This window comes from Adiantum capillus-veneris, chromosome 18, assembly GCF_014529385.1.
Source record: "Adiantum capillus-veneris isolate H3 chromosome 18, ASM1452938v2, whole genome shotgun sequence".
NCBI classification, from domain to species: domain Eukaryota; kingdom Viridiplantae; phylum Streptophyta; class Polypodiopsida; order Polypodiales; family Pteridaceae; genus Adiantum; species Adiantum capillus-veneris.
Genome location: NC_140948.1, coordinates 59,128,441 through 59,153,752, shown reverse-complemented (window position 1 = coordinate 59,153,752; position 25,312 = coordinate 59,128,441).

The window sequence follows — 25,312 nt, the reverse complement described above, 5'->3', positions numbered from 1 at the left end:
GGGGAGACCCCTGATGAAGATGTGAATGATGACTATGAAGATAAAGCAGAGGAGAGCAACAACGACATGAACACTACAGAGACCCAGTATGGACCCTTGCTACCTGTAGATACGGTTGTTCCGGTAATGTCTATTCAAGTATGGCAAAATATGTTCAGCTTCTAACTACTTATATGTACTTGTCAACTTTTACAGAGGTTGATTATCTTGGACGTCAATGGATTGCTGCTGATGCGGGTGCCTCTCGGTGACAGAGGACCCTTTGAGGATTTGCAAACGTTTCGGATGGGAACTTGTCGAGTCGTGGTTCGTCCAGGAACCAAGGAATTTATTCAGTTTCTTCTTCCGCGCTTCAGAGTTGCCATATGGTCTTCAATGCAAAGGCAAAACTTGTCGCCACTAGTTGCAATAGTTTGCAGTGTATGCCATGCTCACACGTCAGATTTTGCCTTTTTGTATGATCAAAGAAAATGCGTTACCGTTGAGGGCCACTACCACCCTAAAAAACCACACTTACCTCTTTTGTACAAACCGTTTAGCCAAATCGGTGTACCCTTTGATGCAACTAATACACTACTAATTGATGATACTCCTGAAAAGGGAGAACTAAATCCGCCGGGAACAACTGTCTCACCACCTTCTTTCGAGGGGCATTCTTTGATTTTTACCTTGAAGACATTCTGATTCCATACTTACAGAAATTGTATCTCAGTCCATTGTTCATGGACGAGTTTGTACTTTCTAATGAATTAAATGACTCTTCTATATATATATGTATATATATATAATATATATATATATAATATATATATATATATATATACATTCTGATTCCATACTTACAGAAATTGTATCTCAGTCCATTGTTCACGGACGAGTTTGTACTTTCTAATGAATTAAGATGACTCTTCTATCATGTCTTTGTCTTGTCTAATATATATATATATATGTTAGACAAGACAAAGACATGATAGAAGAGTCATCTTAATTCATTAGAAAGTACAAACTCGTCCGTGAACAATGGACTGAGATACAATTTCTGTAAGTATGGAATCAGAATGTCTTATATATATATATATAGAGAGAGAGAGAGAGAGAGAGAGAGAGAGAGAGAGAGGGAGAGAGAGAGATTTGACGTGGTAAAGAAATGTATTTCAATCACACTTTTTCACAGGGCACAATTGAAAAATGAGCTCAATAAACTTCATGTCTTGAAAGTCATTTGTATACACTTGGGTTCACAAGAATATCTATTACATTGACACTACTTCAACCTGACCATCCAACTCTTTGCACAGAACATCTTTTTCCCTTCGCCGCATCACCTTACGGCCAGCTAGGAAAAAGGAAAAATCTGATAGGTCCTTGTCCATTGACTCTTCAATGATGTCATGCCGCAAATGCTGAAGACCGCATAGCTCCCTTATTGTAACCACCAATAGTAGGCCATGCTCTTTATCAATCACTTCCACATCCACAGCAGGATTATCTTCCAAACCTGCAGAAACCTGGTCCATAGGAATGTACTTACCCTTGAGCATTTGTGATCGCATATACCAAAACGAGAGTAACAATGATTGGCTTGCAATCATGTACTTGACAACTAGAGTATCAAGCGCGACCTCGCACCGTAAACCAATCTCTTCCTTTGCATACCATCCTTTGTCAAGAAGTTTGTCACAGGATGACTGCTGAAATGACTTGCACATGAACATAGTTTTTGTAACTCGGATGTTGTAGCTATGAAACAGCTCTATGAAGAGTGCAACATGACAGAAGTTTGCAATTCTAACCAGTTTGGTAGGAATAGAGCTACGTAGAGACCTTTGTATATCCTTGTAGAGCTTACTTCGCATTGCCTCCACCATTGTTTCCTCGGGAACTGGCTAGTCCACAGTGTTCCAATCAGTTGGTAGAGGCACTTTCACCAACATGCCATTCTTATTCCCTGAGCTGAGTTGGTAGAAGTGGTCAAAAAAAAATATTCCCTCATCAGCCAGTCTTTTGCTGCTCCTCCTTGAATACTGTAGAGAACCAATGTGGGCATGAACAACATGGAAGAGGCCTATTATGCACTCCACAGCCTCCCATTGCTCATACGAAGAGGGATAAACATCTGCAATATATATAAGAAGAGTTAAACTAAGAGTATCAATAAGTAAAAATGACAAATCTAATGTAATTGAGCTGTGAAGAATGGAGACATTGCTCATAACAAGCGGGAGAAACATTGCAAAATATATAAGAAAAGTTATAATGAGAGTATCAGTAAGTTCACATGTCAAGAGTACTTACAATTGTAACGTGGTTGATGTATATCTGATACATTTCCACCGTTTGCCATCACCTCTGGATGGGTAAACACATGCTGAACAAGAACTTCCTTTACACATCTTTTGCCGATTTCAACTTTGAAATCCAACACTCTGGCCTTCCATGCTGAGCGGTAAACGTTGATACCACTAGACCTCTTGGGTCTTCTTGGTTGCATGAGGACCCATGAACCTTTGTTTATCCTTTGTCCAACCCATTGATTCTCTGCACTTATTGAAGCAGGTATTGTAATTGAGGATATGCTACTACTTGTCCTTCTAGGCAAAGTGCAGTTGTTGGTTGTTGGTGTGAGAGACAGTAAACACCTAGAGCCTCTTGGGCGAGAAGACGTGGACGCCATAGCTCTCAGAGAAAAGCTTTAGTGGAGGGAGATTCACTTTGAAAGCATTCTAATGGAGGGAAAGTGTTTTAGAATTCCAATATCTTGTGCGGGCTTAATGGTCACCCTCCAGTACGTTAATGACCATAAGAGAATATCATAAGTGGGACCACATGCAAGCACCTAAAAGCTCGGTAAAAGGAAGGAAATTACTATGCTACAATCCTAGATTCGTGAAAGTTTTATGCTATTTTCCTATTTTTTGAGTCTTTCCACGTACTTTCCTACGTAACGTAGCCTTCATGCTCATTGGACGCGCTCTATTTTTCTCTCTCTTCATATGGCCCTCCAAATGACCTCTGAAATTTCCTAATGTAACCAAACTGCCAGCATCATACTTCTACCACTCCAAGCACTCCTTGGAAAACTCCCCACTTGCAACAAAGCACTTCCAAGAACACCAAATAGAGCAAAATCGTGCTCACCAGTCAAGGACATATCTGCACCATCCCTCACAGCAAATAGACCTAACATGCCTGACCCACCCTCCCGTCCATGTAAAGCTAGGTCCTCATCTAGCAGATCTTGTACCTGATCAACGGCCCACTGCACAACTGCTTTTATTAGCATTGCTTTCAACCACCACTCACAAAGCTCCTTAGAAAGCTTGGACACCGCCTTGGAATTTGTATCACCGATCGTAGAGTGAACTGACTGCATAGGAAGCACCTCTATCTTTGACTCCGCACTACCCTTCTCACCTACCTTGCACTCAATCCCAGCATCATCGAGCTCCTCTTCGTCTGGCCTTTCAAGGTCGATAAGCACCACTTGCTTGTCGGTTGCAATTACCTGCTCTTCTACCGCTACATCACGCTCCACCAAGCAAGAGATAAAATCGTTCTCTACCGCATCATCCTCGTCTTCTTCCATGCGCACGACTGCTCTATCCCTCTTTACAAAACTTTGAACCTCTTGTACCACTATTGCACATTGCATCGCTACCTTCACCAACATGTCCATTAACACATCACTGCACACCAGTTTTACCTACACTTCATCCCTTGTAGGCCTAGACCGCTCCACTTGGTTTCCACCAGGCACCTCGGCTTGCACTTCATACTGCTCCTCGCACATATTTATTGACTCTCCACTCACATGTAAGAGATTGAACTTATCATACTTGGATTGAGACGACTCGGTCTCTCAGCTTGTATCTACGTCCATAGAGCTACTATCACTCAACCCAATATCTTCCTCGATCTCTAGCTCGGGAATCTCCTCTAGCTTCACCGCTTTGACCTTGTCTGCAAACCTCACTCTTTGGTCTTTACCACACTTGAATGGAGTTACAAAAACTGCACTTGAACTAGGAAGTACATCCTTTGTCCACTCTGGAACTAGCTGCACATCCTCCACAATTGGAACCACTCTAGCCGGCATCTTCGGCATAGGAACCACTCTGTCTCTTTGTAGCCAAAGAATCCTTGGTGCTTCTTGCACTTGCACTTCTCTTGTACCGCCTGTGGCTTGGCTACCACCGTATTACACTGCTTTGGCATCACCGTACCTTGCAAACACCTCCTAGCGTCATGCTTCTTCAAAATCTTTTTGGTCCGCCCTTGCGCTCGAGCTACTGCCTCTTCATACGACACCGGGCCATCTAACTCCACCTTATCTCACACCTCCTCATGTAGGCAGTCCATGAATTTACTCAACTTTAAAAAATTGGCATTTTTTGTAGCAGTTATCTTAATCAATTTCACCCAAAGGGCTTAGAAATCTCACTCGAACGCTTGAAAATCACCCTCCAAGCTCAACCCATCCAGCTTCCGCTTTACTTCATCCAGCTACGCATCCACAACAAATCTTCTTCAAAACGCCACCTCTAGGGCTTCGCAATCTACGTTTTCTTCTTCACACAGACCATCAAACCATAGCCTCACTTTACCATGAACCAGGAGCGGGAACACCTGTACCACACCATCTTCTCTCGATAGACTGCTTTCCAACACGAACTTGGAGCCAAGTTCCCGCATCTTTGATTCCAATGAAAATGGGAAATCCGCCCAAGTCATCACTAGAAGCACTTGCTATTCAAAGGCTGCACCTTTGGCATCACCAAAATCACTGCTTCGACTTTAACTAGGAGCATCAGCACACTCGTCAATGGGGGCACTAGAAGATGGAGAGGGGGAATGGGGGAACACACCCGGCACTAACACAAGGGCCTCTCTATAGCTCAGGGTATCCATGACATCCCTATCCTCTCAAAAAACACCTTCAAAAACACACTACACACAAGCAGACCACCACCTGCTCAATTTACACTGCTGACACACTCCACAAATCCACCACACAAAGCACACCTACTACCATGGTCTATCTTCACCCTTACACACACACACACAGAGTCGCTCAATCTCACTCTCTCACACAAAACACCAACGGTCCGAGGGGGCACACACTCCCACACTAATATCACTGAGGGGAAACACCAGAGCAGGAGAAAGAGAAGGGGGGGAAGGGGAACGACAACAAGAGAAAGGCTTCACCTCTGCTCAAACACTGTTTACAACTCATCTACATCAAACAACGCACCAACATGGTCGTCGGGCAAGAAAACACTCACTTGGGGCTTTGCAGGCACACACCTCTGCACAAAAAAGCCAACCCAAGAACTCACACACACTCTCTATCTTGGCTCTTTGTAGGCTCAATAGCTCAAGGCCCTCCTTAAGAAGCCTTCTCTGGCAAAAAGCATGAAAAATTGCTCAAAAATGGTTTATATAGGGGTGCCCCTTCCAATTTGGGCATCTAGTCTCTGATTGGTCCACTTTCCATCTACATTTGGTAACTCTGGGAGGACGTATCCGCCTTTGGCTTCATTTGCTCTCTTTGCTCTCTTGCACTTGAAGGGGGGCGGGGGGGGGGGGGGGTTATTAGCGACGTCACTATTGCCCCTAGGAATTTTTTATTTTTTCTCTTTTCCTCTATTTTTCACCCTCTGGAAGGACCAACCTTGTACTCTCCTTTGGCTCACTTTTGAATTTGCCCTTGCTTGGTCCTCTTTACCCTAGCCTTTTTCCCGGACTACTCCCTTGGATTCCTTTGCTCTTGGGCCACATTTGGACTAGCCTGGCCTTGAAATGGGCTAACCCACCACTTGTACACATGGCGGCCACCAACACGATCGAACAATGTGTATGCTAGGGGGAGGCTATAAGATAGCATGGTTAGGTGGAGACTAGCACACAACATTACCCTCCTGCTTCAAACTATTGATAGCTACCTTCAAGCAATATAGAGATGTGTTTTCCTGGTCGTATAAAGATCTTAAGGGGGTAGAACTGAGCATATGCCAACACATGATACCCCTCAAGAACGATGTTACACCATGCCAACATCATCCCTATACCTTTAATAAAATATTTGCAAGAAAAATCAAAGAAGAGATAGACAAACTTAAACAGATAGAGTTTATCTATATGATAGAACACACGGAGTGGGTGTCACCAATTGTAGTGGTGCCCAAATAGAATGATAGATTACGAGTGTGCGTAAATATCAAATAGGTGAATTCTACTACGATCAGAGACAACTACACCTTGCCCATCACAAACCATGTGATTGAAAGAGCTGCTGGAAAAGAAGACTACAAATTTCTCGATGACTTTTTGGGCTATAACTAGCTCACAATTAAGCTCGAGGATCAACACAAAATTTGAGTGATGCCATTAGGTCTAACCAATGTACCTACCACATGCCAAAGGATAATGAGTCATGCATTCAAGGAGTATCTAAGACAATTCTTAGAGATTTATATGGATGACCTGTGTGTGCATTCTCCATAGAAATGAACATGTAGAACACTTAAAGAAGGTCTTTGAGAGATACAAAATGTATCGTATTTGCCTAAGCCCTAAGAAATGTGTTTTCATGGTAAGACAAGGCAAGATTCTGGGGTATATTGTGTCCAAAAATGGCATTTCTATTGACCTTGAGAAGATACAAGTGATTGTTGCTCTTCCAACACCCACCAAACTTAGAGAGGTACAAGATTTATGGACCATTGTGGCTATTAAAAAAGATTTATTTACATGTATGCGATTGTTGCAAAACCTCTCTATGCACTCATCACTAATTTTGAATGGAATGAGGAATGTGAGAAAGGGTCTTAACAATTGAAACAGAGACATATTTATGCTCCAATTTTGAAAGCTCTTGACTAGAACAAGATTTTTCACGTCCATGTCGATGTATCGACTTACGCTATTGGATGTATGTTGGCTCAACCTGGAGAAAACAAAATGGAATTTTCAATATGTTTCTCCAGTAAACAGCTCAATAGTGCGGAGTGAAATTACGCAAACACAAAAAGAGGGATTGGGAATGATCTATTCTATAAAAAAATTTAGACATTTCTTTCTCGCAAACAAGTTCCTATTCTTTGTGGATCATCATGTGTTATTGTACTTCATGAACAAACCATACAATACGGGCTGCATAGTTTGATGGTTCATAATATTGTTGGAATTTGATTTCATTGTAGTGGTCAGGAAAGAGACTACACATCAGATTGCAAACCATTAATTGAAACTGATACACGGGAAAGCACCTTTAGGGATTGAAGATGATTTGCCCGAGTTCAATATCCAGATGCTACCAAGGCGGAGAAAACATGTTATACCACTACTCACCATTGGTAATCTACAAATTGAACAACAACCATCAATCATTGAACAATCTCATTCCTTAGTGTTCATAGACAAACGGTTATATAAGCAAGGAAACAACGGCATACTTAGGTTATGGATTGAGCCATCCGAGAAAGAAATGTATCTAAAGCAAGCTCATGTACAAACTACGGGTATTCACAATGCCAAAACACAAACATACGAGAGACTGATGCTACTTGGGATGTATTGGCCCCACATGCAGAAAAGCATCCACGACTATGTTAGTTCATGTGATGCTTGTGCAATCTGGAAGCCAATAGAGCATGCTACACTATTCAGGATAGCAGAATCACCCAAGTGGAGAAAGTAAATTGTGGATTATATAGAGCAAGGAGATATGCCAACAAAGTTGAGAAGATGCTCGATCCAATAAGAAGCAAAAAACTATGTTATTTTAGAAAATCACCTTTATCGAAGAGGGATAGATGATTATTTGAGAATTTGTGTAGCAAAGCATGAATACCTTTGGATACTTGAACAAGCGCATGTCAATCCAGCCGGAGGATACTTTTTGGCTGACAAAACCGCAAAAGCAATACTCCTTGCAGGAATATGGTGGCCTACTCTGTTAATGGATACATAGAACTATGTGAAATGTTGTGATACTTGCCAACACACGAAAGTACCAATGCGACGTGATGAAATGCCGCTAAGACCAATGATAGAAGCACAAGATTTTGCCAAATGGGGAATAGACTTTGTTGGGCCTATCTTGCCACCGCCATATCTAACTCATGCTCAATACATTATAGTGGCCACATATTATCTAACCAAATGGGTAGAGGCCATGGAAACACTAATGAATGATGCTAGAACCATAACGCAGTTCTTGTATGAGAACATTTTTACGAGATATGGCCTTCCAATTGAAATCGTGAGCAATCGAGGAACTCATGTCCTCAATGACATGATTGATTATCTGCTGCATGACTTTATGGTGTTTCATTCTAAATCAGCTACATACCACCCTTAAGCAAACGAGCAAGCCGAGAGCACAAAAAATAATCTATGCACAATGCTCACAAAAATTGTGAATGAATCTAGAACGGAATGGGATCATAAACTACATTCAACTTTATGGGTATATTCCACAGAACAGAACATCTTTCAATTTAGTGTTCAAAATAAATGCCATATTGCATGTTGAGTTCTTGATTCCTACACTAGGCATAGCACAAGACTTAGGATGGATGGGGATTGAGTTGTATGATAGACTGGACCAACTAATATAGAACCAATCCCCTCCTAGACACTAGCTTTCGACTTCATCTTGCTATATCCCGCCGATCGAGCATCCGATGGACTAACCAACGATATGTGCTATCCCCACATGATGTCCTCCACCTTTCAGAACCTTGTCAAGGTCAAAAAGATGCCAGATGTCCCAACTTCCAATGTGGGCAAGTGGGCACAAACCCAGCCTTTGAAAAACTTATGATGACCATAACTTACTCTCTAGAGCTTCGATCTGCAATCCGAGAAAACAAGCATACTCCATAATTCAAGTTCTACACATGCATCCACTAACATCAGCCTAGGCCACCTGTCCCTAGCTGCTCTGCCCATTGGGGATCTGCTAAACCTTCTAACTTTAAACCTTAGTATCTTGAGCATCGAGGCTCCGTTTGACAAGCTGTCTGAACTCGCTTCTAGAGCACATTGAACACTATATTTTAGAGTATTGACTTGGCTCTTTGGGCACCTTCATCTGTCATCCCATCTAGACCATCCTTTAGCTCTTTTGGCAAAAAAAAAAACCACATCGAGCATACACTTCTGCTACCTTTTGGCTGCCCAGGGACTCCATACCTACAGTAGCCTTCTACTTTGCACCTGCCTATAGCCTTTGCTTAGCATAGACCACTTTCCATCTTGGACCAACTTTGGTTGCACCATCATTGCCCACCCCCACGTTGAACGTTTATGTTCAACCACACATGGGCTTATTGCACTAAAAAAATGCACACCAAACACACTCTCTATACACCGCAAAGCACCTAGCATATATACACAACTAGCACCTGCTACCCGCTTCTATTGTTCATGTGGGTTGCCCAACCCCCTGCTTTACCGGTCATCAGCCACCTGGGTCAAACACCTTGCATTGGTCTCCTCCATCCACCTGCAACACCTTTGCATAGTGCCACACCAAGGCACATAATCAATTGCATAACCAAACTGCCAGCATCATACTTCTACCACTCCAAGCACTCCTTGGCAAACTGCCCACTTGCAACAAAGCACCTCCAAGAACACCAAATAGAGCAACATCGTGCTCACCAGTCAAGGACATATTTGCACCATCCCTCACATCGAATAGACCTAACATACCTGACCCACCATCCCGTCCATGTAAAGTTAGGTCCTCATCTAGCAGATCTTGTACCTGATCAACGACCCACTGCACAGCTACTTTTATCAGCATCCCTTTCAACCACCACTCACAAAGCTCCTTAGAAAGCTTGGGCACCGCCTTGGAATTCATATCATTGGTCGTAGAGTGCACTGACTGCATAGGAAGCACCTCTATCTTTGACTCCGCACTACCCTTCTCACCTGCCTTGCATTCAATCCCAGCATCATCAAGCTCCTATTCGTCTGGCCCTTCAAGGTCGATAAGCACTACTTGCTTGTCGGTTGCAATTACCTGCTCTTCTACCGCTACATCACGCTCCACCAAGCAAGAGATAAACTCGTTCTCTACCGCATCATCCTCGTCTTCTTCCATGCGCACGACTGCTCTATCCCTCTTTACAAAACTTTGAACCTCTTGTACCACTATTGCACATTGCATCGCTACCTTCACCAACATGGCCATTAACACATCACTGCACACCAGTTTTACCTACACTTCATCCCTTGTAGGCCTAGACCGCTCCACTTGGTTTCCACCAGGCACCTCGGCTTGCACTTCATACTGCTCCTCGCACATATTTATTGACTCTCCACTCACATGTAAGAGATTGAACTTATCATACTTGGATTGAGATGACTCGGTCTCTCAGCTTGTATCTACGTCCATAGAGCTACTATCACTCAACCCAATATCTTCCTCGGTCTCTAGCTCGGGAATCTCCTCTAGCTTCACCGCTTTGACCTTGTCTGCAAACCTCACTCTTTGGTCTTTACCACACTCGAATGGAGTTACAACAGCTGCACTCGAACTAGGTAGTACATCCTTTGTCCACTCTGGAACCAGCTGCACATCCTCCACAATTGGAACCACTCTAGCCGGCATCTTTGGCATAGGAACCACTCTGTCTCTTTGTAGCCAAAGAACCCTTGGTTCTTCTTACACTTGCACTTCTCTTTGTACCACCTGTGGCTCGGCTACCACCGTATTACACTGCTTTGGCATCACCGTACCTTGCAAACACCTCCTAGCCTCGCGCTTCTTCAAAATATTTTTAGTCCGCCCTTTCGCTTGAGCTACTGCCTCTTCATACGACACCGGGCCACCTATCTCCACCTTATCTCACACCTCCTCATGTAGGCAATCCATGAATTTAGTCAACTTTGAAAAACTGGTATTTTTTGCAGCAGTTATCTTAATCAATTTCCCCCAAAGGGGCTTCGAACTCCCACTTGAACGCTTGAAAATCACCCTCCAAGCTTCGCTTCAACCCATCCATCTGCTGGTTTACTTCATCCAGCTACGCATCCGCAACAAATCTTCTTCAAAAATCCACCTCCAGGGCTTCACAATCTACCTTTTCTTCTTCACATAGGCCTTCAAACCATAGCCTCACTTTACCATGAACCACGAGCGGGAACACCTGTAGCGCACCATCTTCTCTCGATAGACCACTTTCCAACCAAACTTCGAGCCAGGTTCCCGCATCTGTGACCCCAATGAAAATGGGAAATCCGCCCAAGCCATCACTAGAAGCACTTGCTCTTCAAAGGTTGCACCTTTGGAATCACCAAAATCACCGTTTCAACTTCAACTAGGAGCATCAGCACACTCCTCAATGGGGGCACCAGAAGATGGAGAGGGGGAATGGGGGAGCACACCTGGCACAAACACAAGGGCTTCTCTATAGATTAGGGTATCCTCAACGCCCCTATCCTCTTTGAAAACACCTTCAAAAACACACTACACACTAGCAGACCACCGCCTGCTCAATTTACACAGCTCACACACTCCACAAATCCACCACACAAAGCACACCTACTACCACGGTCTGTCTTCACCCTTACACACACACAGAGTCACTCAATCTCACTCTCTCACACAAAACACCAACGGTCCAGGGGGGCACACACTTCCACACTACCGGCAACGAGGGAAACACCAGAGTAGGAGAAAGAGAAGGGGGACAAGGGGAACAACAGCAAGAGAAACACAATGGAGGCTTCACCTCTGCTCAAACACTCTCTACAACTCATCTACATCAAATAGCACACCCACATGGTCGTCGGGCAAGAAAACACTCACAAACACGAGGGGTTCTTTCCCCTTTGGATACCCACGATGGGCGCCCACCATGGCCCTTATAACCCCCATCTCGTCTTGCTTGCTGTGCATATGGGATATGCTAAGTCCACTTGGCAGATCCAAGGTCATCGAGCCTATAAAGGCATTGAAAGCCTCCAAAAAAAAACCCACCCTCATACACTGTTTTTTGGGCCCATGTTCCCGCTACTCCCATGTACTGCCCGGAGGTTGGGATCTGAAGCCGCCAAGCCGTGTTGGATCTTCACTGAGTTGGCCCCGGGCCGTGCAAACCTCACCATATTCTGATTCCTCTGAGCTCGTTATCTGAGGCCGCAAAAAAGGCAAAAAAATTTGTCAATCCCCTCCTTAACACTAGCTCCCGACTTCATCCTGTTGTATCCCGCTGACTGAGCATTCGATGGAAAAACCATTGATTTGTGCTATCCACACATGATGTCCTCCACCTTCTAGAACCTTGTCGAGGTTAAAAAGATGCAGATGGCCCAACTTCCAATGTGGGCAAGTGGGCACAAACCCACCCCCTGGAAAAACTTCTGATGACCCTAAATTACTCTCCAGAGCTTTGATCCGCAATCCGAGAAAATAGGCACGCTCCATAATTCGAGCTCTACACATGCATCCACTAACATCAGCCTGGGCCACCTGCCCCTAGCTGCTATGCCCGTTGGGGATATGCTAAACCTTCTAAATTTAAACCTCAGTATCTTGAGCACCGAGGCTCCGTTTGACAAGACGTCTGGACCGGCTTCTAGAGCACATTGAACACTACATTTTAGAGTATTGACTCGACACTTAGGGCACCGTCATTTGCCATCCATTCTAGACCATCCTTTAGCTCTTTTGCCCTAAAAAACAAAGTGAGCATACACTTCCGCTACCCTTTGGTTGCCCAGGGACTCCATACCTGCCCTAGCCTTCTGCACTGCACCTGCCTACAGCCTTTGCTTGGCATAGACCACTTTCTAGCTCGGACCAACTTTGGCTGCACCAACGTCCTGGTTCTGAGGATGCAGGCGACGTTGAGGATGTTGCAGGTCTTGCTGCAAGAATTGCTGCTATTAGAGTTGTTTTGCCTACGGTAGAACAATCTCGTTGGGATGTAAAGGATGCACAAGCTCATGCATTGATTGCGTTGTCTATGAAGTGCACCATTGTTCCTCTTATTCATTCAGCAAAATTTGCAAAATAGGCATGGGATATTTTGACTGGTCTTTATGCAAGTCGCAATGAGGCTAAAATTGCTTTGCTGCGTAAAGAGCCGGAGTCGAAGATTATGCTAGTGTCATGGATATCAATGAAAAACTTATTTCTGTAGGTGAAGTCATTTCGAACATTTCCTTCGTACAGACTGTTCTTGATGCCTTACCAGATTCTTACCAAACGTTTGCTAGTACTTGGAGACTTATGACCCAAGGAAATCTTGACGTTGTCAAGTTTGATGCATTATGCACATTCCTGTTGCAAGAGTCACTTTCCAAGAAAAAAAAAAGTGACTAGCCAGCGTGCAGTTGAACAGCTTTTATTGCTTCTCAAAGAAAGGGTGGTTACAGCAATGCAACTTCTTCTTATGGTTCTGTTACGAGTGGTAAAAATTCTGTTCCTAATGCTTCTACTGGCATCAATTCGTCTATAAGTTATGGTGATAAGGGAAAAAAGAAGATGCATTGCTATTATTGTAAAGCTAATGATTACTGATGAAGCAATGTCCTAAGTTGAAGGCCAAAGAGGCTAAGAAGAAAGAGGGTGGTTCCATTGCAAATGCTGGTTCCAGTACAAATGTAGCCATTGTTGAGTCTTTTGTGAAAGGAGACTACGATGTTGATGTTGATGCAAAATGGGCTTTTAGTGCAGAGTGCACTTATAATCCTATTGTCCATGATGCATGCATGTCAGGCTGCAGATTCACATGTGTGGTATTTTGACAGTGGTTCTACAAATCACATTACCTCACATCGTGAATTGCTCACCTCTCTCAAGTCTGTCCCTCATGGGAATTCAGTCACTTGTGCCAACAATGCCTCTTATCCGGTTCAGGAAATTGGAAAGATTGTGCTTAATACTGCAAAATGGCAGTTCTTTCACACTTGTTGATGCACTTTATGTACCTGGGATCAAGAAGAATATTTTGCCTGTATTTGCACTTGCTAGACTTGACTTGTAGTAAAATTCGTGGATGACAGATGTACAGTTCATGATCTCAGTTTTGGTGATGAAATTGTTGCATTTGGGCTTTTGTGTCGAGGGCTATATAAGCTCACTTTATATGACAAGTGTGGACAAAATTTTGCAAATGCAGTTGCAGATTCAAGGGCTATTTTAGATACAAAACTTTGGCATGCACGTTTTGGTCATCTGAATTTTTCCAGTTTGTTGCATTTGCAAAAATTTGATAGGGTTGCTTCTTTGTCACCTCTTAAAGCACTTGTCAAACATGTTTGTGAAGGCTGTATTTTGGGTAAGATGCAGCGTTCAAAGTTTCCAAAGGATGGTTCAATTAGGGCCACATGCAGGTTGCAGCTTGTGCATAGTGATGTTTGTGGGCCCATGCAAACTCCGTCCTTGGGCAATTACGTTTACTTTGTGACTTTCATTGATGATTACTCCAGGCATGCATGGGTATTTCCGCTTAAAGCAAAGTCCAAAGTTTTTATGTGCTTCAAACAATTTCTGGCTATGGCTGAAAATGTATCAAAATGTACTATGGACACCCTCCGTTCCGATCGAGGGGGGGAGCATATGTCTCATGAAGTCATGGGATAAAACACCAATGTATAGTGCATTATACACCTCAACAAAATGGTGTTGCTGAGAGGAAAAACAAGTCACTTATGGAAATGGCACGATGTATGGTCAAAAGTCAAGCTTTACCGCATTCTTTTTAGCTTGAGGCCATCATGTGTGCCACTTATGTACTAAACAGGTGTCCTACAAAAGCTTTGCAATCTATTACTCCATATGAAGCATGGCTTGATAGAAAGCCTTCTATTGAGCACATGCGTGTTTTTGGCTGTTTGGCATATGTTTTGGTGCCACAAACACAACCCAAAAAATTGGATGATAAGGCTGTTAAATGTATTTTTGTTGGTTATAATGCTGAAAGCAAAGGTTACAGGTTGTATAATCCACAAACCAAGAGTATTCTGGTTTCACGAGATGTAGTGTTTCCGGAAAATTCTCTTCAGCCCTTGCTGTCATGTACTAGAGACAGTAACGTAAGCTCACAGGACATTTATGACACTTTGTTGCCTCTTTTCAGTGGTGGAAATACGAATGTAAATTGCAATGAGGCAAATGTACATCCTATGGAGGTTTCAAGAAATGTTATAGATTAGCCTATTACTGATGCAGATATACATGATGTACTTGATGAGGAAAGGGCTAAAAATGAGCAGGCTAGAGGTATGCCAAAATGGCTGGTACATACATTGCATGACCGTAAATTGGATGCACCTTTGTCTAGTCGTACTCATTCAGGCTCATTCATGACAGTAAATTGGATGCACCCTTGTCTAGTCGTACTCATTCAGGCTCTCACCATGCATCTTATGCATCCAAGGAAATCTTGAAGTTGTCAAGTTTGATGCATTATGCACATTACTTTTGCAAGAGTCACTTTCCAGAAAAAATAGGACTAGGCAGCGTGCAGTTGAACATGCTTTTATTGCTTCTCAAAGAAAGGGTGGTAGCAACAATGCAACCACTTCTTATGGTTTTGTTGCGAGTGGCAAAACTTCTGTTCCTAATGCTTTTGCTGGCAGCAATTCGTTTGAAAATTTTGGTGATAAGGGAAAAAAGAAGATGCATTGCCATTATTGTAAAGCTAATGATCACTTGATCAAGCAGTGTCCTAAGTTGAAGGCCAAAGAGGCTAGAAGAAAGAGGGTGGTTCCACTGCAAATGCTAGTTCCACTACAAATGCAGCCATTGTTGAGTCTTCTGTGAAAGGAGACTGTGATGCTGATGTTGATGCAGAATGGGCTTTTATTGCAAAGTGCACTTACAATCCTGTTGTTCATGATGTATGGATGTCAGTTGTTGCTGCAGATTCGCATGTGTGGTATTTCAACAGTGGAGCTACAAAGCACATTACCTCACATCGTGAATTGTTCACCTCTCTTGAGTCTGTCCCTCATGGAAATTCAGTCACTTGTGGCAACAATGCCTATTATCCGGTTCAGGGAGTTGGAAAGATTATGCTTATTGCTGCAAATGGCAGTTCTTTCACACTTGTTGATGCACTTTATGTACCTGGGATCAAGAAGGGTCTTTTGTCTGTATTTGCACTTGCTAGAATTCGACTTGTAGTCAAAGTTGTGGATGACAGATGTACAATTCATAATCTCAATTTTGGTGATGAAATTGTTGCATCTGGGCTTTTGTGCTGTGGGATGTATAAGCTCACATTGTATGACAAGTGTGGACAAAATTTTGCAAATGCAGTTGCAGATTCAAGGGCTATTTCAGATGCAAAACTTTGGCATGCACGTTTTGGTCATCTGAATTTTGCCAGTTTGTTGCGTTTGCAAAAATCTGATATGGTTGCTTCTTTGCCACCTCTTGAAGCACCTGTCAAACATGTTTGTGAAGGCTGTATTTTGGGTAAGATGCAACGTTTGAAGTTTCCAAAGGATGGTTCAGTTAGGGCCACATGCACGTTGTAGCTTGTGCATAGTGATGTTTGTGGGCCAATGCAAACTCCGTCCTTTGGAAATTACCTTTACTTCGTGACTTTCATTGATGATTACTCCAGGCATGCATGGGAATTTCCTCTTAAAGCAAAGGTCGAAGTTTTTATGTGCTTCAAAAAATTTCTGGCTATGGATGAAAATGTATCGAAATGTACTATGGGCACCCTCCATTCCGATCGAGGGGGGGGGGGGGGGGGGGGGGGTATATGTCTCATGAATTTAATGCATTTCTGGCTAGTCGTGGGATAAAACACCAATGTATAGTGCCTTATACACCTCAGTAAAATGGTGTTGCTTAGAGGAAAAATAGGTCACTTACGGAAATGGCACGATGTATAGTCAGAAGTCAAGCTTTGCCGCATTCTTTTTGGCTTGAGGCCATCATGTGTGCCATTTATGTACTAAACAGATGTCCTACAAAAGCTTTGCAGTCTATTACTCCATATGAAGCATGGCATGATAGAAAGATTTCTATTGAGCACATGCGTGTTTTTGGCTGTTTCGCATATGCTTTGGTGCCACAAACACATCATAGAATATTGGATGATAACGCTGTCAAATGTATTTTTGTTGGTTTTAGTGCTCAAAGCAAAGGTTAGAGGTTGTATCATTCGCAAACAAAGCGTATTCTGGTTTCACGGGATGTAGTGTTTATGGAAGATTCTGTTCGGCCCTTGCTATCATGTACTAGAGAGAGTAATGTAAGCTCAGAGGACATTTATGACACTTTGTTGCCTCTTTTTAGTGGTGGAAATACGAATGTAAATTCCAATGAGGCAAATGTACATCCCTATGGGGGTTTCTGAAAATGTTACAGATCAGCCTATTATTGATGCAGATATACATGATGTACTTGATGAGGAAAGGGCTGAAAATGAGAAGGCTAGAGGTATGCCAAAATGGATGGTGCATACATTAAAGACAGTAAATTGGATGCACCTTTGTCTAGTCGTACTCGTTCGGGCTCTCGCCATGCATCTTATGCATCAGATTGTTATGCTTTGGCTATGTCTAGCTTACATGATGTTGAGTAACCTCTGTCTTTTGATGAAGCACAGAATTCAAAAAATTGGATGGATGCCATGCAATCAGAATATGATGCACTTATAGAAAATGACACATGGACTATATGTGATTTGCCTCCTGGCAAAAAGGCCATTGGTACGAAGTGGGTTTACAAGTTGAAACGCTAGCCGGATGGTGAGATCGATCGCCATTAGGCTCGCCTTGTTGCAAAGGGTTATGCATAGCAAAAAGGCATAGATTATGAAGATACTTTTGCTCCCACTTGTCGTATGACTACTATGCGTTTTCTATGTGCATTGACAACTCATTGTGGTTGGGATGTAAATCAATCAGACATTGTTACTACTTTCTTGAATAGTGACATATTTGACGAAGTTTATGTAACGCAGCCTCACTGTTTTGTCAAGAAAGGACAAGAGGACAAAGTGTGTAGATGTAAGAAGGCTTTTTATGGGTTGAAGCAATCTCCTCGTCCTTGGTATGAGAAAGCTGACACGCATTTGGTCAAACAAGGTTTTCGTAACAGTCCAACAGAAAGCACATTGTATGTAAAGCGTGAGGGTGATGCACTTCTCATTGTGGTTCTTTATGTAGATGATTTGCTCATCAGTGGACCAAATGAGAGACATATTGATGAATTCAAGGCTGATTTGAATGCTACTTTCAAGATGAAAGATTTGGGACTGTTGCATCATTACTTGGGTATACAGTTTAAGCAGTGTGATGGTGGTATTGCCTTGTGTTAGAAAAGTTACACATAAACATTGCTATGTAAGTTTGGACTTGAGGATTGCAAACCTATTGCAACTCCTATGGAAACAGGTTTGAAGTTGATTCTACATGATGCTGGCGATCATGCTGATGTCACTCTTTACCAAACTGCTGTTGGATGCCTCATTTATGTATGCAACACGAGGCTGGATATTCAGTTTGCAGTCTCACAGGTCAACAAATTTATGCATAGCCCAGGGTCTAAGCATTGGCAGGCTGTCAAGAGGATTTTTGCTACCTTAGTGGCACTTTACATCTTGGCTTGTTTTATCCCAAGGGGGGATCATTGCCACCAGACTTACATGCCTTTTCGGACTCAGATTGGGCTGGTTGTTTTGACATGCGAGTGTCCACAAGTGGTTTTTCTTTCATGCTTGGCAGTTCATGTATATCGTCGTTGAGCAAGAAGCAACCTATAGTGGCCACTTTGAGTTGTGAGTCTGAGTATAGGACAATCTTCATAGCTACGATTGAGTGTGTATGGCTTAGACGCCTTAGGACACTGCCAACACTATCTACACTGACAGTCAGAGCGCATTGGCTGTTGCGAGGAACCCAGTTTTTCATGCTTGCACAAAGCACATTGAGGTCCATTACCACTATGTCAGGGAGAGGCTCTCAGCAGGAGCGATCAGCTTGGCTTCTGTGCCAACATAGGACAACCTTGCAGATTCTTTCACAAAGGCATTGTCTTGTGATAAGCTTGAAGCTTTCCACAAAGATTTTGGCTTACTCCCCTTTTTGGACTGATCATGTCCTCAAGGCATGGCACTTTCCTTTACTCATGTGCTAGCTCTCGTTCACCGCATCACTCCAGGGGGGATTTGTTACCATATACATGTGGTAGTGACATGTGTGAACACATTAGGACCGCCGGGGCATTTTTTCCCTCTTTAGGAGTTTTTTTCCCAAGGGAGTTTTCCCCCCCGTGCATTGTATATACGCCCATCACTGTAGGGCTATCCATCTTTATATTGCACATTAAGTAACACACTCTCTATTGTGTGCCTTGAGCTTCCTTCATCTTCTCCAAGCTGTGTGCGTTTCCTTGCAACCCTAATTCCAACAGGTGCATCACCAAAGCTTTGATATCAATTGAAGAGTGCGTACCGTGCACGTAGACATACGCACACGATGCAATGTGTGTGTGGAAAGGAGAGAAGGAGACAGTACACAATGTGTGGGTGTAGCAAGACTCTAGTATGAGCTGCCCCTTATTCTTTGTATATGTACACAAGAATAAGGTATCAATGGGCAGGCGCCCATAACCTAGGTAGTCGGGCAAGGCACAGATGCCCGCACCCCAACAAAATATTACTTAACTAATCACTAGGTGAATACAGTTTAGAAAATATGTAAATATAAATAAAATGGTTTTTAGTAGTATAAATTTTGGAAAACATTGTTAATAAATAAAGCTATAATAAAATGCTTACTTGCATAAAGATTGAAGTTGCTATTGTCTCTCTATCTTCTTACCTTTACTTAGACCTAATTCAAAAGGTAACAAAAAAAGTGATTAGTGTAAAACTGTCAAAGATTTTTTTTTTTGAAGATTTTCCTATTGTTACTACATAAATTTAGTTTCTAAAAAGAAAAAGATGTAAAGAGAGGCGGAGGGGGAGAGGAGAAGAGCAAAAGAGGTATGATTAAAACTATTGTACACTACAAAGTACATGTATATAAATTTTACAAAGAAATTAATATGAACTTATTATATAAAAAACAACCAAAATGTATGACATAATTTTTTTCAAAAAAGTATTTAATTATATAAAACATTTTTCTTCAATAAAATGAACTATAATCTAAACAAACTATCTTTGTTTGTGACATTCTTCACTAAGTCACAATCATTTTTTCCTATCTTAAGTTGTATCTTCAGAATAAACACAATGAATGCTATCGATAGAGAGGGAGAGAACGAGGGAAACAGATTCTTAATTCTAGAATATATACACATGATAATATATACAATGTGTATATACACAAGATTAAAACTCAGAATGTGTACATTTGATAAAAGCATCAAGAATATACACACGAGATTAAAATATTTTCAACTTTAGAATGTATACACTTGATAAAAAGAATCAAGAATATGACCACTATTGGTTTTTGTGTTATTAGACTAGAATATAACTCTAAAAAGAATATTGATAAAAAGCATACACTTTTTATGTATACACTTGATAAAAAGCATCAATAATATTGTATTATAAAACTATAATATAGACACTTGGTCATGACCAAAACTATATACAATAGGTGAATTTTTCTATTAGCAAACTAGAATATATACACTTTAATAAAAAATGCAAAGAATATATACACTAGGGATTTTTGAATTCATAAAAAATTAAATACAAACAAAATAAAGCTCATGTTGCACGTACATTTGTATAAAACTTCTAATAAAGTATAGTTTCTATCAATGAAATGCTACTCAACTTAGATTTTCATTCAACGTTTGAAACGTGAATATAATGCTTACCACTAAAGTTGTCATAAAATCTAATATCTAACCAACCCAAACGATTTTCTCATATTAAACTGATCATTTATTGTGGGAGAATAAATGGGAACAAGGTTTAAGATATAGACATGTGCTTATAGATCTATCTCAACATGGGGCCAATGGTAAGGGGCCCCAAATGAGAGATGGTCTATCAAAGAGCAAGGCTAACCAATGGAGCATAAAGACCTTAGGGTTAGCTTCATTGAAGACCTCCAATAGTTAGTGCTAAAAGTGCTTTGACCTTAGCTAAGCTAGGGCTATGCTTGAGGTGGGAACCCGGCCCAAGCTTAAGGTGCTTATAGTGCTTGATGATGAAGGTGCTTGAGGTGTTGTGTCATGCTTGTTGCTGACTAAGGTGCTTGATGATGAAGGTGCTTGAGGTGTTGTGTCATGCTTGTTGCTTGATGATGAAGGTGCTTGAGGTGTTGTGTCATGCTTGTTGCTGACTAAGGTGCTTGAGATAAGGTGTGCCAAAAAGTCAACATCAATCTCTACAAGGAGGGGGCACGCCCTACAAGCCCTACAAGAGGGGGCAAGCTCTACAAGCCCTACAATACACACTCACACTCACACAAGGCATGCTTAGTACAAAGAAAGCAAAGTGGAAACTCGTCAAGTTCCTCCTTATTTTGCTTTCATGGTGTGCTTGAAGCCTATTGGTTGGCTACCCAAGGTCCAATGATAATTTAAGAAATTTAATTAATTGCATTCATCAAGTCCTCTCTCTCAAATGGGAAAGGGGGACACTTGTCCCAAGGCTACCCTTGTTGCTTGTTATGAGTCCTGCTTATGATTGGCTAGGCCTGGAGGGATCACAATGAGCTTCAAGCATGAGCTGCAAGGGGGGGTCAACCAAAGAAAGTAGGGGGACCTGCTTAGGGGGTATACTCTCCCACACACACACACACACACACACACACACACACACACACACACACACACACACACACACACACACACACACACACACACTTTGTCACAGCAGCAGCTGACCATGATAACCTACTCATAGCTTAAATATTTCCACAGGAAAAAAACTCGAAAATGGTACTTATTGCTAGGCTAATATGCCGTTAGCATGGCTGAATAAATATCACAAAGACATTTAGCTTGGTGGGTGTGAATTTAACCTCACTTGGTTTACTTGGGTTGATATTAACCATTATATTGAAACTTGGGCTAGCTTGTGGGTACAACCCCCTAATATCTCTCTTACCTGGTTTAGTTAGTGCCCAACCTTTGGCCTCTTACCTGGGCGGCTTCAGATTTGATTGTTTCTACTAGGTTTTTTTACACTCTGTCGCGGCACTCATACTGAGTCACGGCCTCGCTCTGATGACCTCGCATTATGAGGGGTTGCTTGGCACGCATTTTTTGCCTCACGCTCATGGAATCAGTCTTAGCTGTAATACCTCTTGCACTCATTGTGATTGATCGACGCCAGGATGCTGTAGCACCTCCACAACTGAGTATATATTTTGGAAATCTTCCCTACCTCTTCCACTACATAAAGGTGAGGGGCTCTTCCGTTCACTTAGACTTGGTCTCCTCCGGTACTTTGGTGATAATCTTGGTGTGGCGTCTGCTCACAGGTTTTTAATATTTTTTTTTCTCAAAGATTTAAATAAACCCCTGCTCTGTTGGGTGATTATAGATAGATTTTTTAACATTAAGATTATGAAGAGAGAGGTTCGTTTGGAGTTCAGACTTTCACACATTATGAAGGCCTTCTTTGCTTCTTGTCTGGTACTGACTGCATACATAGTATTTTTTCTGTAAAAGAATGGCATCAAGTCTCACATACATATGGATACTGTTCTGGGTTTTGATATTGATGATGAGTTTAAATTTTGAAAGCCTCATGGTGTGACTGGTTTTTAAGGTTGTTTTACCTCTGGAACATTGGCAGAACTGTACATTTGGGATTTTCCTTAGTTAAAGCATGTGGTTTGGTAAACCTCGGCACTGATAAGTACACATCATTAGAGGGTTTTTTTTGCCTGGTATTGATTACTTACACTCACTCTAGCTTTTTTTGGTTGCTTGAAATAAAAATGGCAATGTGGTATACTATGGTCATATGGGGAAACTGATCTAACTATGCTAATCACTGGATGATACTCTGATTTATTATGTGATGGTTCATATTCTGATGGGTTATGAGGAGATTCATGGAAACGTATCATAGAAAACTGATGCTTTTTTGCATTAAAATTGATACTTATGGAGAGTTTGGTGGTATTGCTGGTTATGCTGCCAAATTCTGATAGCTGTAGTTGTTTATGATACATTCAATTCACAAAAAAATGGAGAAAATGGAGTTAATACTTGATGATCTGGTTTGGTCTAACTTTATACCTTCTGCTTGATCTTGGGTGTGGTTGGAATTAGTCGGATCTGGTTTTCCATTATACTGGTCTGGTCTGATATAACTAATCATAGCCAAAATTTATACCTTCTGCTTGATCTTGGGTATGGTTGGAATTAGCCGGATCAGGCTCTGGTGCTGACCTAAAAAAACAACTAACCTTGCTTGGATATCTGGCTTAGATCTGGTGTTTTACAAAACTTATCCCACTACATCTTAGTGATGTTACTACCATAAAATATATTCTGGTGTTTACTATTTGCCTTCTGCTTGTTGCCTGGTTGCCTGCCTTAGTTCTAGTCTTTTTGCATATGAACACTACATCTAGTTCTTGGTGATGATACTGCCTTAAAAACCGCACTTGAGTTTTGACATGCACTATGAGTCTAACCAATATGGGTATAGTGGATGACTTGATTAATACCTATTGATCTGGTCCAGTTTTGATAAAACTGAAAATACAAAAATCTCTATATCTAGCAGGGGGTACTGGTTCTTTTTTCACTACATCTGGTCTTCTAATCTTGCTCTTCACTTATGGATAATGATCTGGTACTTTAGATACCTAAGTTTTTTATGATATTATGATTTGGGGAGACTATTTTGACTTACAAATCTGACCTTCACCTATTGCTTAGTTGTTTGGGGAATCTTTCTGACCAACTATGGCATAAATCTGGTTAAAGATACTTCGAGCCTACTCACTAAAGCTTGAGTAAAAATATATCTAAAAAACTTTTGTTATACATTATTATTCCTTCATTATGATACTAATTAAGGAATGACTTGAAAGATTTTTTTACCATTGAGAATGTGCTTCATTTTGACTCTAGCTGACACCTTCTGGGCAGTCCAATCTAGCTGTGCTGTTTTGATACCAATCTCTTTATAATACTTAAAAGGGTACTGATGATAGGTAAACATGCCTATTACTAAAGATTACTCGTGTTACTAAGGTTTCTGCTGGCTAACCTAAACCGGGTTTTTTTCATACATTGCTTAAACTAAGGAAATTACATAAGATGATATGGACTTGGCGACTTCCTCTTAAGTAAAAGGATATGTTAAACATATGAAGCAATTCTGGTAGGATTATTTTGTATAGGACAATAGCTAGTCTAAATACTTTTTAAGTTTGACATGGATAAAATCTGATAGGTTCTTTGAAGCCTTCCATACATAGCCAAGTCTAACATATCTGTTGTCTTGACTATATGGATGTAGGTGAGAATTCTATCTTGGCTTAAAGAGGTTTAGCTTGCTGCAGTCCGACTTTGGAAACATTTAATGATTCAATTGGGATAGTTTTGATACCTTTGTACAAATTCATTTGCAATGATACTTCATTCTTATTATGTTGTACAATTATGAATCAAAGACTGAGTTGTTTCTGTACTTATCTTTGCCTTGACATCTTTAGCCAGTCATCGTTTTGAACATCCTGTTCATTGGTGTGTTATTTATTTAAGTTAAACAACTACACACACACACACACACACACACACACACACACACACACACACACACACACACACACACACACACACACACACACACACACTCATTGTGTATTGTGCAAAGTGCAAGAGCTCCCTCTCCTTCTCCAAGCAAGTAGAGGTTGAGAGCCTACACCAACCAAGAGCCATGCTTCAAAGCTTAAGCTTGCCATCTTCTCCATCTTCAGTACTATGCTATTATGCATGCTAGCAAGAAGAGTGATGATAAGCGAGGAACTAATTCTTTCTCCTATGAAATGTTTGTTCTTCCTCTTCCCTACCCTCATTCCCTGCTAGCTCTGTCCACCTTCGAAGGTGTTTGAGGTCTTGGGACCGAGGCTTGGGATAGTTAATGCTTTCCACAAAGTTTATGTTATGCTCATGATCCATAAAGCTTTCCATCTTCATTGCATCACCTAGGTAACAAGGAACACAAAGATTGTATTTTAACAAGTCTCTCTTGATGGGAGAAATCATGATACAAATGCCTATTGGAGGGGGGACTGACTCCACATAAATCCGGTCCTCAACTGTTATCATGTTCTCTAAACTCTCTCTCTTGCAAAAGTACTGTTCATGCCAAGTTAACTAAAT